At 35.7% G+C, this 18,322-nt stretch overlaps 1 protein-coding gene across 1 annotated transcript in view; it reads left to right on the top strand.

Annotated features, from left to right (window-relative positions):
- GPR149 (G protein-coupled receptor 149) overlaps window positions 1-18,322 on the top strand; it is a 67,485-nt gene that overhangs the window by 12,972 nt on the left and 36,191 nt on the right. The window lies entirely within an intron of this gene.

Below are 18,322 nucleotides of genomic sequence, written 5' to 3'. Positions count from 1 at the left end.
GAGACAGAAAGTGTGAGCGGGATAGGGGCAGAGAGACAGGGAGATAAGAGAATCCAAAGCAGGCCCTGCATGGTCAGTGCAAAGTCCAACATGGGGCTCACACCCACAAACGGGGGGGGGGGGATCATGACCTGAGCTGATGTGGGACACTCAACTGACTGAGCCACCCAGGCACCTCTACTGCTTTATTTTTTCAAAAGTGTTTGTAACTTTTATTGTTTTATCATTGTAAAGTAATATAATTATTGTAGAAAATTTAGAAATTACTGATAAGCAAAGAAAAAATACCCAATTCCAACCACCCAAAGTTAACCACTGTTTACATTTTATCACATAAAACTTCAGGCTCTTTCCCATGCATATACTTTTACTTTTGAAAAAAAACAGGATCACATTGCATGTGCTCTTTTGGAATCTGATTTTCTCTGCATAAGAGTAGAATTAATTTCTTCCTGCTTTAAATTGTTTAAGCACTTTTTTGAGATTATCTGGGACAGTTTAGAATGGCTATTTGGAGTGTGGCTGAAAACTCATCCATGAATGCAAATTTGTTCTCAAGCATTCAAAGTACTGAAAGTTGAAGCTAAGGGAATTTCATCGTAAAGTAATTCAAATATGTCATAAAATTTTTGTAATCCTCACAGCGTGTATCATTTGCTAAAATGAAGTGAAACTGAGCTGTTTAACTGTTCACTTTCTACAAACTCAGGGGGATTATCATCAGATCCAAGCTCGTGTGGACTCCTATAACTCACCTTTTAAGCTAATTTTGTTAACATTCTTAAAAACACCTTGTGATTTAAGGAGACCTTAAAAGGCTATGTACTAGAACTGCCGAGTATGGCTTGAGTCTCTTCTACAACCTCCTATTGAGTGGTTATCCCTCACTTGAACTCAAACGGCTGGAAATTCATTACATTTTTTTAAACTTTTTATTGTGAACTAATTTTAGACTTACAAAACAGTTTAAAAATAGTACAGAGAGTTCTATATCCTTCATCCAGCTTCCACTAATGTTAATATGTTACGTGACAGTAACGTAATTATCAGAAAACTCACAATTAATTTATAGACCTTATTTCAATTTTGCCAGTCATCCTGCTTATGTTGTCTTTTTGGTCCAGAATCTAATCCCAGATCCCATACCACATCTGTTGCTATGACTACTCAGTCTCTTCCAATCTACAGCTTCCAATACAGTTATTCAGTCTTTCCTTGTCTTATACAACTTTGACATGTGTGAACTACTGGACAGTTTGTTTTGTTTCTGGAATGTCCTTCAATTGTGTTATGTTTTCCATTGATTAAGTTGAAGTTACGCATTTTTGACGAGAATACTACAGAAGTGATGTTTGCTCTTCCCAGTGCATCAGATCAAGAAGTACATAGTGTTGATACGTCTTGTGATGGCAATTTCATATAGGTGATGCATTCCAGATTTCTCCATGTAAAATTACTATTTTCCCTTGGTAATCTATATGTAACTTATTTGTAATTTATAATATCTTATGAGGAGATATTTTGAGACCATGCAAATATTGTTTCATGTCATACTATTGCCCACTAATTTCAGCATTAATTGATGAATCTTGCCTGCAACAATTATATGAAGGTAATTTTCTATTTCTATCATTCCTTCTATATTTATTATTGGAACTGTCCTGAAAGAAAAAGCTATCTCTTCTCCTTCATTTGCTTATTTATTTATATCAGTATGGGCTCAAAGATTCTGTTTTAATCTGTAGGTTATAAGCCATACTACTATTCTTTACTTTGCTACTCCAGTTGTCCTATATTTGGCCATTGGAAGCTCTTTCAGGTTGGTGCCTTATAGCCATCCAGCATGCTATCCTCATCTTTTTAATACTTCCTTATTTTCTAGCAGCACAAGAAATTCCAGCCTCATCTTCTGTTATCCCTGATGCATCCTTAGAATCAAGCATTTTTCCAAGGAGTTCTGGTTCCTTTTATTGGACAATGGTATTTAGAAACCAACATCTGGGTGCTACATATGCTCATTGCTGCTGGGGTGTCTTGCTTCTAGACCCTATCATTGGACAGATCTAGGAAATGGATATATGTATACTCATGTACACATCAATATTTCTGTAACAGTTTCTCTGTATAAATCCTTTAAAACCATGCACTTATACTGATACCTCCAAGTCCAATCAAATACCATAGATTCATTAATGCCTTTCCCTTTTCTTGTTACTTCTTTTTCTAACAGTGAGAAAACTGACTTTCATTCTCCAGAAACAGATTTACTTATTTGCTCAATTGCACACCTATACTCTTGTGGGGAAAGAAAAGTATTGACTAGAATATAATGGTTGTATACACTTCTTTTCATCTTTAATCTTACAGTTTATAGTCAAAATACAATCTTCCCCATTGACTTAGGTTATTTTCATTTTCATTCCTTTCATTTTATATTATGAGTTCCTCCCACTTTATTTTTGATTTTGATTATTTATGTTTGAGTATGTGAAACATTACTATGATTCCAAGAATCAGAACTACATAAAATATGTGCTTTCCTCCCTCATTCCCTCATTCCTTCTTCCCTATTCTCATTTTCCCATTCTTTCCACCCTGTACCTACCTATCCCCTGTAAGTAATCAATCTCATAGTTTCTGGTTTAACTACCCTGTATTTCTTTTTGCACAAATAAGCAGATACATGCATACCTTCTTATATCTCCTTCTTCCTTACATATAACTCTTTTGTACTTTACTTTTTTCACTTAACAATATATCATAGAAGTTACTCCATACCAGTTTATAGAGATTTCACTTTTTATATCTTCATAATTATCCAGAGTGTGGCTATACCACAGTTAATTCAATCACTCTCTTACATGGGCCTTATGATGTTTCTAATATTTTGCAATTAAAAAATATAGCAGTAAACAACATTATGCACATGTATTTTCATATTTTTGGAGGCGTATCTTCAGAATAAATTCCTAGAATTAGGATTTGGGGGTCAAAAATATAGTTTTGTTAGGAATTGCCAAATTCTCTTCCAGAAGGGTCATACCAGTCTGCATTCCCATCAGAGGCCTCTTTTCCTCACAATCTCGGTAATAATATATTATTATGCTTTTTAAATTTTTGCCAGTCTGGCATTGTACGTAAGTGATGAACCACTAAGTTCTACTCTTGAAATTAATTTTACACTATATGTTAACTAACTAGAATTTAAATAAAAACTGGAAACATTAAAAAAAAATTTAAATTAAAAATAAATAAATTTTTGCCAGTCTGATAGGATACAATCTCAGAGTTGTTTTAAATTATATTTATGTAATTATAAATGTGTTTGAATACTTTTCACACATTTAAGAGCCATTTTGTCTTTTTATATTTTGTAAATTGTCTGTTCTTATCCTTTCCTTATGTTTCTATCAGGTTTTTGTCCCTTTATCCTTTGATTTTTAAGAGTTCTTTTTTTTAATGTTTATTTTTGAGAGACACAGAGAGAGAGACAGCATGCGAGCAGGGGAGGGACAGAGAGGGAGTGAGATACAGAATCCGAAGCAAGCTCCAGGCTCTGAGCTGTCAGAAAAGAGCCCGATGCCAGGCTCAAACTCACGAACCGTGAGATCATGGCCTAAGCCAAAGTCAGACACTTGACTGAGCCACCCAGGTGCCCCTAATTGCCTCTGGATTTTTTTGAGTCAGATAAACAATTTAAAATGGAATTCACCTTTGTTTTCTTCTAGTACTTGTACGGTTTCAACTTTTATATTTAGATCTCAGATCCATTTGGAATTTATTTTTGTATTTGGTGTCAAGATATTAATAGAATTTTGTTTTTTGTCTTTTTTTTTAGATGTTTATTTACTTTGAAAGAGAGAGGGAGCATGAGTACATGAGCTGGGGAGGGGCAGAGAGAGAGAGAGAGAGAGAGAGAGAGAGAGAATCCCAAGTAGGCCCTACCCTGTCAGTGCAGAGCCTGAGGCAGGGCTTGATCCCAGGAACCCTGAGATCATGACCTGAGCTGAAATCAAGAGTTGATGCTTAACCAACTGAGCCACCCAGGGACCCCAATTTTGTCTTTTTTTCTAAATAGTTACCCACCATTTATTTTTCAAAAATATTTATTTATTTTTGAGAGAGAGAATGTAACTGAGTGGGGGAGGGGCAGAGAGAAAGGGGGACAGAGGATCTGAAGCTGGCTCTGTGCTGACAGCAGAGAGCCCCATGGGAGGCTCAACCGTCTAAGCCATCCAGGTGCCCCTTCCCATAATTTATTAAAAAGCATAATTTGGGGTGCCTGGGCGGCTCAATCAGTTGAGCATCCAATTTCAGCTCAGGTCATGATCTCATAGTTCATGGGTTCAAGCCCAATGGGCTTGTGCTGACAGCTCAGATTGCTTGGCTTGCTTTGGATTCCGTGTCTCCTCCTCTGCCTCTCCCTTGCTCATGTGCTCACTCTCACTCTCTCTCTCTCTCTCTCTCTCAAAAATAAATAAATATTTTTTTAAATTAAAGAAAAAAAAAGACTTGCCTTAAAAAAAAGCATAATTTATTTAAAAGTGCACCATTACCCACAGTGTTTTGAAATATCATCTTTATCTTATACTATATTTTCATACCTACTTGGGTCTATTTCTGGGCTTTCCATTCTATTCCACTATCTATTCATACACCAGTATCTCACTGTCTTAATTAGAGAGACTATTATAGCAAGTTTTTTTTTTAATATATGAAATTTATTGTCAAATTAGTTTCCATACAACACCCAGTGCTCATCCCAAAAGATGCCCTCTTCAATGCCCATCACCTCCCCTCCCCTTCCTCCCACCCCCCATATTATAGCAAGTTTTAATGTCTGGGAGGGCTGATTTCCCCCCACCCCCACCTGGCCGGTATTTTTTTTTTTCAGTATTTTTCTTGCTATTCTTGAATGTTTGCTTTTTCATATCAAATTTACTTTCAACTTGTCTAACTCCATAAAAAAGCTTCATCAGGATTGTGTTAAATTTATAAATTAGTTCAGAGAGAACTGACATCTTTATAATATTTAGCTGTCTTATCTGAGAACAGGGAATGTCTTTCCATTTTTTCTAATCTACTCTTGTTATCTTTCTCCTGAAAGACTTTAAAGCTTTCTTCCTACAAATGTTATATCTTTTTGCTAAGTTTATTCCAAAGTACTCAATCTTATTTTCACTGTAAATGAGGTTCTTCTACCATTATGTCCTCTAACTGGTTACTATTTGTATATATTAAGGATATTGATTTCTGCCTGTTAATATTATCTCTGCTAAACTACTGAATTATTTTATTGTTTCAGGAAAATCATTGATTATCATTATTTAAGGTTTTCTAGGCATGCTGTCATATCATCATCAAATAGAGATAGTTTTACTTTTTTATCAATTCTTATACCTCACTTTTAAATGTTTTTAAATTTTTTGTTTATTTTTGAGACACACAGAAAAACAAAGTACAAGCAGGGGAGGGGCAGAGAGAGGGAGACACAGAATCTGAAGCAGGCTCCAGGCTCGAAGCTATCAGCAGAGAGCTCAACCCCAGAGCCCAACACGGGCCCCACAAACCTCAAGATCATGATCTGAGCCAAAGTCAAACACTTAACCAACTAAGCCACCCAGGCTCCCCTCTTATACCTCTCCTTAATTTCTCTTGTCTGGTTGTATTAGCCAATAATTCTCGAACAATTTTGCATAGTGGAGGAGACAGGGCATCCTTACCTAATTACTGATCTTAGTGAAAGCTTTCTGATGCTTTCTTATTAAAGAAGATACTGGCTCTCGCTACTTTATAAAGCAGGTAATTTAATCTTTGATGATGATGATTATGATGATAATGAGAATGGTGATGATAACTAATACTTATTGAGCACGTGCTATGTGTCACACACAGTTTTAAGCACTTTACATATAATTGCTTATTTAGTATTCACAAAGACTATTTGGTAGGCATTATTATCCAATTTAACAGATGGGAAAACTGAAGCACAGAAAAGTTTATCGGAGCCTGAGAGTAAACTCAGGCCATCTGACTCCAGAGATAGTCCACATATGCAACTATCCTAACTGCTTTAGAGTGATAATTTTGATAGTTAGAAAATCATTTCTCATACCAAATCCTATCCATTCCCCTCACACAGGAAGATTAATATCACCTGGAGATACTTTAAAAATACCCCAATCCCACCCACAGAAATTCTGATTTAATTGGTCTACAGCAAGATTTGGGTATCAATGCTTTTAAAAACTGTGTGTAGATATTTGCAAAATATATCCTCAACAAAAAACTTGCATTTAGAATATATAATTTATAAAGAACACCAATAAGTGAGTGAGAAGTAACAGACAACCCAATCATATATGACCAAAGATTTAAACTCATACTTCACATAAGAGGAAATGAAAATAACCATACAGATATATAAAGGTATGCCACATCATTAATAATCTGGAAATCTCAATTAAAATAGCAATGAGACACCACTGTACACCCACAAAAATAGCCAAAAGTAGTCTGACAATGCAAAGGTTGATGAGAAACAGGTAGATGCCTCATATCCCAGCAATTCCACTCAGGCATAAGGTAGATGCCTCATATCCCAGCAATTCCACTCAGGCATACACTCTAGAATTGCGCTGTCCAATACAGTAGCCTCTAGTCATATGTATCTATTTAAATCTAAATTATTTAATTTTTTATTTAGAAGTCAATTCCTCAGTTGCACTATTCACAGTTCTAGAGCTTAATATCCAAATATGGCTAGTGGCTACTGTATCAGACAACACAAATATAAACCATTTCCATCACTGCAGTTCTATTGGACAGTGCTACACTAGAACATGTTTACGTTTCCGGAAGCTCTGTTTGCAATAGCCTCAACATTTAGGAATAGACCAAAAGTCCATCAATGTTATAATGGGTAAATAAGTTGTTGAATATTTCTACAAAGAATACCATGTGCAGAAGTGTATATTACATTAATCCAAAGAAACTTGCCTGATCGCTTCCAAGTCTCGGAGGGGCTCTAGCAATGTGTTAATATGGACATATGTTTTTATAAAATTAGTAAAAATCATATTTGTGTATTCCTTTCCTTAAAGAAGAAGACAAGTAATATAAGCTTCAAGGCTCTTGATATCTAGTCCAAGCCCTAATCAAAAAAACAACGAAATTAAAAAAAAAAAACAAAAAAACTAAAGCTACATAAAATGTGAATGAGTTTTGCAAGTATATCAAAGAAACGTAACCAAATACACTCTATGACTGTATTTAATAAAGCTTAAAATCAGACACAACTGAATTAAATGATTCAGGGACAATACAAAATGGTAAAACTGTAAAGAAGAACCAGAAGGTAATTATCACAGAAGTCTAAGTAGTGTTTGTCTTTAGAAAGAAATTATGCAAGAAAGTACACATGTGGTCCCCTGGAGTGCTGGAAATGTTCTATTTCTCATCTTAGGGAGTGATTATAGTTTCTTAACTGCATAGTTATTCTTAATGGTGTCTTGAATGTGTGTTATGTTTCACAATTTTAAAGAAGTTAAAAATAGTTTGCCCAGATCATTTCTGATGAGCATCCATTGCCCAAGGCCTTTCACCACATCTTGCTTCTGCCTCTTGAATCCCTCCTGAATCATTCTCTTACCTCTTTCCCTTGCTGTTAAGCTAATGGAATATGCTTATCCAATTTTTCATGTTTCTGTCTTTTCTCATTATGCTAACTAAATATTGTTACTTACTTCAACCGTTCTTATCATAAATTCATTTAGAATAGCCTATAGTCCTTTAAATATGCAAAACCCAGAATCAAACAGAATATTCAAGTTGTCTCTCCTCCTTTACACTATGACCTAAACAGTTGACCCTTAAACAATACAAGGATTAGGGAAGCCAAACTAACCCAGAATTGAAAATCCATGTATAACTTTTGAATCCCCAAAAACTTAACTAACAGCCTACTATGGACCAGAAGCCTTACCAATAACATAAACAGTCCATTAACACAAATTTTGTATATGTATTATATATTATACTCTTAAAATACAGTAAGCTAGAGAAAATAAAATACTATTAAGAAAATCATTAGGAAGAGAAAATACATTTACAGTGCTGTGCTATATTTATTTTTAAAAATCTGCATATAAGTAAGACCTGTGTGATTCAAACCCATATTGTTCAAGGGTCAACTGTACTTCTCTTAATGCATCTTAAGATCAAATTCACTCATTTAGCAGTCATATTGTGCTGCTGTTGTGTTTAATATCAGCTAACACTTTTATGCCCTTTTTGCTCATGCTGCCACTTAGCCATTTGGTACATTTGCAGTCTATTGCTTGGACCCAGTTATATCGTCTCTCTGTTCAATTTCATCTTGTTCTACTTAGCCCACTCTTCCGTTACTTTTGGTAGCCTTTTCTAGTGCTATCAAAAAATGCTTTCAGATGATTCTAAGACCTGAATCTACACTATCATTCCACAATTTGAATCACCCACGGATTTAACAGGTCACCCTTCATACTTTTATTCAAACTGTTGATTAAAAATGCAGAGCAAGACAGGGCAAAAGAGAGAGGTCTGCTGCACACTGTATACAAGTCCCCTTGTTCATTTTGGTTTATTTAGAAACACCTTCAGTGTTCAGTCTTTGGAGTCTGACAGATCTTTTCCTGGATGTGTTCCCTCCCATTTTACATGGCTAAATCCTGCTTGTCCTTCAGGTCTCCATTTAAATATTTTATACTCTGGGAAGCCTTTCCTACGTTTCCAGTTACACACTCATATTATACCCTCTACTTATTAAATACTCATTTATTTAACTTTCCTGTGTTAGGAATTAACTTTGTGATGACAGGGTGGGTATTCATTTTCTTAATTATTTCATCTATCATCAGCACCAAGCATAATGCCTGAAAGCTACTGTGTATTCAATAAATAGTTGCTGAATGAATGAATGAAATGAAATAATAGTATCAAATATGGTGTGTTTATTATGCACCAAATATAGTGTTTATTATTATGGTGTTCATTATTATGGTGTTTATTTATTATTATGGCATATTATACAGTGAAATAAGTATTTGATATATATTATCTAATCTTCACAATATCAGTTTTATAATTTCCCTATATTATAGAACAGGATACAGGGGTACAGAGGTAGAGGCAATACTGAATTCTGGTCTGCCTGTTTCCAAAGCCCATGCTCCATCTGCCACATTCCATAAGAGACCAGTCACTACTAGAGTGAAAATACATTATAATCCATGATTAAAACAAAGGGCATTGCATATCATTTTGTTTAGAATAATATTTGTTCCAAAATGAATGGTTGTCAGTGAAAGCAACTATGTTTCAAGCCGAAGTGTGGAGGTGACTGAGGTGTTGGTAATGGTCGGTAATGCTGCTCTCTAGTAAAGAGAACTCAGTCTGTCAAAGAACAAGGACTTTTTACAATTAGTGCCATAGAGATACTTCAGCCCATGCTTTCAAATACTTCTAACAGTCTTACCTGGGCAAGTGGACCATATATCTTTGGGACAGAGGAAAGCTGCCAACAACCCTGAAAACAATTATAGGAATTTTGATTCCAACATGGAGAGTTAGGTTCCAGGAGAGACTGGGGTTCAAGATAGGATCCAGAATGAGATCCTATCCAGAATGAGAAAGGAGTCCAAGACTAGTCTAAGGATAAAGGTGATATTTATTACATTAAATGATTGTGTCACTTTAAAAACCTTTGTGTGAATAATATTAAAATAGATACTACTCTTTATTGTAAATTCCACATAGACCCCTATAGTTGCAAATGAGAGATACAGTTCTGATATGAAGGTTGGCTATAACTCTCATACATTAATGAGTAAGATGAAATTGAAACAACAAATACATATGTTATCTTTTGTAGTCAATGATATGTGACTTTTATTGAATCAGTTTTCTATTTTCTGTGTTCTTCACAATGTAACATGTAATGTGCAATGTAATATGCAAGATACACTTTTAATTCTAAATATTTATTGGATATTAGATTTGATATTAGATTACATATTGCTGACTTCTATGGTATAAATACTCTCACCATGGTTATTTGCATAGGATAACACTGATAAGATCATTGAATGCAGAGTTAGGGAGAAATGTGCAGCAGCACATTATACAGTATTGCCAATATATAAAACAGGCACAGACAATTTCAAGAGCAGGTATAATTTTAAAAAATGTAATAAATAGGCGGTGGTGAATTTTGGGTATTAGTAATCTTCCTTTTTAATATAGTTTATTGTAGGTTTATATAGTTTACTTTTTAACAACTGGATCTCAAGATTGCTGAAATTTTTAGAGTCAGTAAAAGCCAGTTCCAGTATACCAATGACATACTCCATTCAACATAAACCACATGCAGTAACACCCAGTGTCTGATCACATGAGCCCTAGTCTCTCCAAGCCTGCTGTCCTAGATTCTTTCTTACCAGACTGCTTTCTTGGCATGAGTGTTTCTAACTCTATCTCTTCTTAGAATTTCATTATTTCTCTGTTTTACCATTTATGAATCTATCCTTTACCAGGCACTTCACCCCAGAATTGATGTAGGTGTTTAGTCTTCCTAGCTTGACTCTCAACGTTCCGAAAAAACAGGGATTGAATTTGCTTCCATTTCAAATGCAATGTCTGAATCATAAACACTTATTTCTCCACCTCCCCCCACCATTCCCAATGGACATACAGAACAGTGGGAAAGATACAAACACCTAAGTTACATGGCTAGTATTATAAGGTAAAACTCAAGGCTGTATCTTCTGGTTCAATGTTTAGTGATCCTTAAACACACACACACACACACACACACACACACACACACACACACACACACACATATATATATACATACATATTCTTTGAAATAAGAAGTAACTGATAGAAGAATTCATTCTCTCTCTCTCTTTTTTTTTTAACCTGTCTCCTTCCCTACACCAGCCTGGTGGAAATAATTGATGAAGACCTAAAGGGTTAAAAAGCAAGGGGAAGAAAGAAAGGATCTCTATCCCCTACAAAGTCCTTACACACATAATGAAAATCTGATCTTAATATTTATATTCCTAAAATATTTTATTAGTATCAAGCTTTATTTGAAATTATGTTTATAAAATCATGATATTTTATTCACCTTCAGACATAATTTAGATTTTTAAACCATCTGAATATAACATCCTATCAAATTACATAATGTTCAATTTAGATAGTTATTTCCTATACTGAGTTGAAATAAGTTTTAGATTTAGGGAGCCTTTCAAGTAAGAGGAGTATGAAAATCAACTCATTATAGACAGCAATTCTTTTCAGCCTCCCATCATAGTAAAAGTCACAAAAGAATATATATATATATAGATAGATAGATACATATATATACATGTATATATATATATGTATATATGTATATATACATATATATATGTATATATACATATATATACATATATATATACATATATACATATATATATACATATATATACATATATACATATGTATATATGTATATATATATATATACATGTATATATATGTATCTATATATATGTATATATATGTATCTATATATATGTATGTATATACATACACACAGAATATATATGTGCATATATATATAATTAAGAATACTGTTTCTTTATATCTTGAAAATATAAATTCCTTAATATATAAACCAATAATATGTGACCTCTACTATTCCTTGACAATTAGCTGCTTGACTTTATTTCTTAGTGTCTAAGTTAACTCACTTATAAAATGGCAATAGTTATATTGATCTCACACTAAACAAATATTCCCAAATAAAAAATGGAGGTTAAGGACACCTGGGTGGCTCAGTTGGTTAAGTGTCCAACTCTTGGTCTTGATTTCAGTTCAGATCATGATCTCACGGTTTGTGAGATGGAGCCCTGTGTTGGGCTCTGCAGTGACAGTGTAGAGCCTGCTTGGGATTCTCTCTCCCCCTCTCTCTCTCTGCCCCTCCCTCACTCACATCCATGCATGCACGCGTACTCTCTCTCAAAATAAATAAACACCACTTCAGCACTATGTAGATTTAGGTTCAGAACTACACACACACATTAGCATATTTATAATTTTTGATAGTTCCTGCCCCTATCTGAGCCTAAGGAATCAGGGAAATTATAGTCAAGAAATATACAACTTTCAAATATTAAATAAGTATTCTGGCTGTGTTTTTCCTACCAATAAATTACTTTTAAATGATTTCCTATTCTTCCACATCTGGTTTTTGTTGTTGTTGTTGTTGTTGTTGTTTTCCTTTGGTCTGTATACATAAATGTTTAAAAAAACATTACCTTTAATTGACAGAGTATATGACTTTTTAGGCATGGATGGTTTGGGTCTTGGTCTATAAATTACTAAACAACCTGATTAAAAAGATATTTCCAGAAATCTACCTTCTTACCTTTCTGTTTACATCCTAAGAATTAAGTCAGTTCTTAAGAGTATTATTTATTTGCTTTTTTAGGTCAGTATCTTCAGGCCTATCTTAGCTTCCTATCAGGTGTGTATCCCAGCACTCACTTTTCCTTCTAAAATATTCCAGTTTTTATAGTTTCTTCCTCATTATAGTTTTCCACATATAAGAATTACAGACCTGCTGATCTGAATTTCAGAATTGGGATCTATGAGAAAGCAATTACTCTTTTTACAAAGCAAGAAGGGAGGATTCAGTTTGAATGATAATTGGTAGACAGAATCTAATCATTGGGGAGTTGGAATACTAGTTAGAAGACAATTATCTTAACGCCTCTGACAGCTGACTGGTTAATGCTAGTCAATGCATTCCAATATATAATTGGAATGTTTAAAACATTTAGATTTGAGCTTAAGCTTTATAGTATCCAAAACTTTCTTCCAAATGCATTTTAAGATAACTCATACTTGTTAACCTACTATTGGCTATTCCATCTAGGTTTTCTGAGACCAGGTCTCCTATGCTATAAAGACGCACTGTACAGTAAAGTAGCCACTAGCCATATATGGCCAAACTTAAATTTAAATTAAAATTAAATAAGATTTAAAAATGATTCCACCCAAAATGTGGCTAGTGGCTTGTGTCCAGTGGCTACTTCATGGAGTGTGAAGTCATAGAACATTTCTGTCTTTGCAAAACATTCTATTGGATGGAGCTGTTCTAAAGCTTCTTTAAATAGCTGAAATGCATGTTTTATCCTTGCATCCATTACTGCCAAAATCAGGTTATTATAAAGAAGGGATCAAAGAGACTCGGGACTCACATCTATCCTACCCACTCCCAATCCAAGATTAGTGTCAAGCCAAACCTGAGAGGCTTTAGTCTGCACTAAAACATCTACAAAACATTTGTTTTTCTATATAATGATCCCAGCAGACCTACTGTTTCCCTTGTTAGAAGGGAAAACTCATAGGAGATAAGGTCATTTTCAAAATGAGTTGGACCATTTCCCGGGTAACTTCAGCAAGTCAGGATGTACTCTACCCCTGGCATAGGTTACTCTTCTTTCTTTCCTCTGTGCCTTTTTAAATACCCCTCTCTACTCTGTCTTTAATCATGTGTTTTTGTAATTATGTATTTGCCATATTTACTAGATTATGATTAAATATTTGTGTCTCTGGTATGAGTCTGGTATGGTACCAGCTGTGAACTTAGTATTCCATAATGATGAATAAATGAATACATGATCTGGGGCTCAACCACTTTCTCCCAGATTTTTCTACAAGTGGTTACCTTTTCTTGGAATTCTGAGGAAACCATTTGTTATTTTTCCTCTCCTGTGTTAACTCTCACTCTCACTCACCAGGTAGTGCCCTGGTAAAGACAAATGGTTCTATTATTTTATTTAAATACATGTTTATATTTTTAAAGTATTTAGCTTAATAGTGATTCTATCCTGCTTTTCCAGACAGTGGTCAATTCATCAGGAAGAATTCTGCACCCCCTCCATCTGTGCCATGAATGATATAGTTCTGTGCTAGTATAGTCAACCTCCAGGTCACATGGATTGAAGTCAAGGTCAGGTCAACAGAGTTGGGTGAAAGAATAAGGGATGGTAAGTAAGAGATGATGGCCCGCCTGACCCTGTTCTTGACTGTTAACTCTACAGTCCTTGCTGGGGAGGGGACAATAGCTATGTTTTCTGAATGTTGCTTCCAAGGTCGGCCAGAAAGTCATTCCTAAGTGAGTCCTCAGGTACAAGCATAGTTGGAGATCCAAGTATTTAGAAACCCAGAAAATTCAGAAATAAGAATTGTAGTGTGGGGGTGCCTGAGTGGCTCAGTCAGTTAAGCGTCCGACTTCGGCTCAGGTCATGATCTCACAGTTTGTGAGTTCGAGCCCCGCGTCGGGTTCTGGGCTGACAGCTCAGAGCCTGGAGCCCGCTTCAGATTCTGTGCCTCTCTCTGTCTGCCCCTCCGCTGCTTGCACTCTGTCTCTCACATTGTCTCAAAAATAAATAAACATTAAAAAAAAAAAAAAGAATTGTAGTGCAATAGAAACTGGAAAGAGACAGAGAAGTTGTTTGAAATTCTCCTGATATAATCAGGAAAAACAAAAGGAAAATTAGATTCCAAATTAGTATATTTCCCACAAGTTATAATCAATAAGAGTATACACATTTTGGAATGTTGCCCTTTACTCAGCAGTTCACAATTAAATTTTCCAGAATTAATTTTAATAGATGAGAAAAATTAAATGCAAATGTGCTTTAAATGTAAGGTACCAGAGAATCATTGGGATTTTCCAAATAAGTGATTAACTGAAATATGATTTTTCAAAAGAATCTGAAAAAGCAGTGGTATTTTTAATGGATTTTATTAGACACTGTGTATACTGTGTATGGTTTACAGTTCACATATCAGTGTGCTTTTCTCCAACTCGAAGTAGGCAACAAATTATTATTTATTTTAAATATCTCTGCACACCTTGAAGCAAGTTACAAAAATCAGTGGTCCTCCAAAAAAAAAAAACCCCAAAACTCCTCTGGCTTATTTTTTTCACATTTGTCTTATCCTTTGCTTCATTTTTCTAGAGTCATACCATAGGGGTTCACAGGATGTGTACTGCTTAATAATAGAAAACAGTGCTCGCAGAATGAAAATGTTTCCAGGTTGTTTTTTCTTCTCAGGGTAGATTTTTCAGCGCTCAGGATAGCTTGCTTGATGTGATGATAATAATGTACTCTCTAATAAGAAACCTGGTTCTTCAGATGTGGTCTTATTTATTTTCCACTAATCCCATGAGGTAGGGGAAGGTACAGCTTTTTGAAGCTTAATAAGACACCCAGAGATAGTGGATGATTGAACTGGAAAAATAATTTAGACTCACTGACTCCTACTCTACCAAAATTAAAGGAGATGTGAGATCTGACCTATGCTTGGGTCCAGTCAGGTTTGAGTTCATGTCAGGTCACTGCATCTCAACGTTAGGTAGTGTGGGGAGAATGTGAGGGTACCTCTGACTGTGCCTACATCATTGACTCAAACAAACATTCACTGAGCCCAGGGCTTAGGTACTAATATTCAAAGACAATAAGACAGAACCCTGGCTTTCAAATTATTTAGAGATCAGGAAGGGCAGGAGGGTACAGATAATAACAATATTTCAAAAAATTGATTACTGCAGCTTGTCCAAAAGTGCTATAGGCACAGCTAATTCTGCCAAAGGGAGAGTGGAAATCATCACAACTTTCACTGTGAGCCTTGAAAGGAATAATAGTCCACCCTGCAGAAGGGGTGGAGGAAGAGAGTACATTCCAACATACAGAGGCATGAGAAGTCCAGGAACTTTCCACATTACATTTTGGTATAAAATTTCTGTTTGAAAATTGCAGTGATAGGTATATATATACAGTTACACATTTTAAAACTTAACATGTGGATAGCATAATCCTGAGATTGTCTTGGATATTTCTTTTAAAGGAAAAAAAGAGAAAAATACACTTCAACTCCTTCTTCCAAGAGAGAAAAGCTGAATTTTTCCCAGATGAATAACAGGGAAATCCATAATTATAATATTTTTAAGATCCTGACTCTCTTGTTCAAACATCCCCAGCTTTATTAATTGGAAATGCCTCTGCAGGAAAAATTACAAATTAATGTTTTTTAAATAACTAAATCTTAGTGCCATGTCAATGAGGATTAAATTGGCAGTGGCCATGTTTCTTTTTTGTCCCTAATCCTGTGTTTTATTCAGCAACATCTTTCACAGGGATATCTTGCCCATCTAGAATGCAGTGTCTCTCTAAGGCAAGCCCCAGTTGGAATCAGAGAGGTGGTCTCCCATAAGGAATGACGCACATTGCCTTAAGGAATTGGTTTACACTACAAAAGGCTTCTTGTGTAGTCGGAGAGATGAGTATAGGCTCCACTGTGGAACTCTAATGTCTTAACACATCTATACAAATAGCCCCTTCCTATGATTATGGAGTTGCACCATGAGACTGCACCATCCTCCTCTCACAGTAGAGTATTCCTTTGAGGTTAGATATGAATCATTTTGGTGGGAATTTGTCATGCTTAGCCTATAAGGTTGCAAGCAAAGATAAACAGGTATCCCTGCATCTTCAGGAATGACATCTAGCTCTTTGTAGTTGTGTAAGTTACAATGTGGATCTCTGGAGTCAGAGCCATGTACTTCAAAACTGGTACTTTCTAGTTCTGATCCATAACTATTGTTCAACCTCTTTTGGACCCTAAATACTCTCAACTGAAAAGGGGGATAAAAATACTTACAGCCATAGGTATTGAGGTGAAACAAGCTAAAAGTATGAAGCATCTTTCAAATACTAGGTGTTTGTTGTTAATTAAATATGTATGTATTCATGAATTCATTCAACTAATATTTGTTATGAGCCATTAGTCATTCTGCTTATATGCACCAGAGTCAGAGTTACAGAAATTGTGACAGATATTGCCTTGGAGATGCACTGGAGGTCTTTAGATTTATGCTTGTCTCTCAACCAGTTCCTAAGGGGAGAATGTATATACTAGATTTGATGGTAATCAGACAAACAAAACAAAAGCTCCCTCCAAATCATGCAGCTGATAAAAAGCCTAGTCAATACTCTACCCAGAATGTCAGATTCTAGGACTCACTTTTACCTTTCTTCTTGCCCTACTCACTCCCCCTACTATCTGTGAGAGGACAAGGAAGTAATTCACAAAAAGGACACTGACTGGTTTACTGAAACTTTATAAATAATTTCCTGCCTATGTAAGAGTTCCTCTTCTGAGTTTTAAGCTTCTTACTACTCAGCACCAGTATGAAAAATATGAATGTCTACTCTGGATTTTCTTTTTTTTTTAATTTTTTTTTTTAATTTTTTTTTTTTCTCAACGTTTATTTATTTTTGGGACAGAGAGAGACAGAGCATGAACAGGGGAGGGGCAGAGAGAGAGGGAAACACAGAATCGGAAACAGGCTCCAGGCTCTGAGCCATCAGCCCAGAGCCTGATGCGGGGCTCGAACTCCCGGACCGCGAGATCGTGACCTGGCTGAAGTCGGACGCTTAACCGACTGCGCCACCCAGGCGCCCCTGGATTTTCTATCTCCAAAGGGTTCCCAGGGAGTGGTTATAATAACCAAGTGAAATAGCCTTCAGATTCATCATCCTTTCCCCTGCCATATTGCAAGTTTCTTTTCAGCAAACACCAGTCCCCAGACACAGAATGACCCCTACATAACCCATAGCTCAGATATGCACTGCACACTTATATCCTTTAAGAAACAGCATTTTTCAGGGGTGCCTGGGTGGCTCAGTTGGTTAATGTTCGACTTAAGCTCAGGTCATGGTCTTGTGGTTCATGGGTTTGAGCCCCTCATCGGGCACTGTGCTGACAGCTCAGGGCCTGCAGCTTGCTTCAGATTCTGTGTCTCCTTCTCACTCTGCCCCTCCCTCGCTCACACTCTGTCTCTCTCTCTAGTTCTCTCTCTCTCAAAAATAAATAAACATTAAAAAAAAGAAACAGTATTTTTCAAAACACAAGCACACAAGCATGCATACAACCACACTCATAAAACAGATAATATGTATTCAAAACTGTAGTCTATTTACATGTCCATTTGGGGGAAGTTCACAGAAGCTGGCAGGAGAAAAGGTGAAAAGGAGTCAGTAATAGCTCATATTTCACCATTTTCTGTCTATGAGAAGAACTAATAATTATTTCATAATTATTCTATAGCCCAAAAAAGTCATCATCCTGATGATGCAATTCCAACCATGGAATCTATCTTATCTTAGCTCTACCATGAGAGTAATCATACATAAAAGCACATAAGCCCAGAACC

The sequence above is a fragment of the Prionailurus viverrinus genome, chromosome C2 (assembly GCF_022837055.1).
Source record: "Prionailurus viverrinus isolate Anna chromosome C2, UM_Priviv_1.0, whole genome shotgun sequence".
Classification (NCBI taxonomy): domain Eukaryota; kingdom Metazoa; phylum Chordata; class Mammalia; order Carnivora; family Felidae; genus Prionailurus; species Prionailurus viverrinus.
The sequence above is the reverse complement of the archived record's forward strand: the minus strand, read 5'-3'. Positions and strand labels throughout refer to the sequence as shown.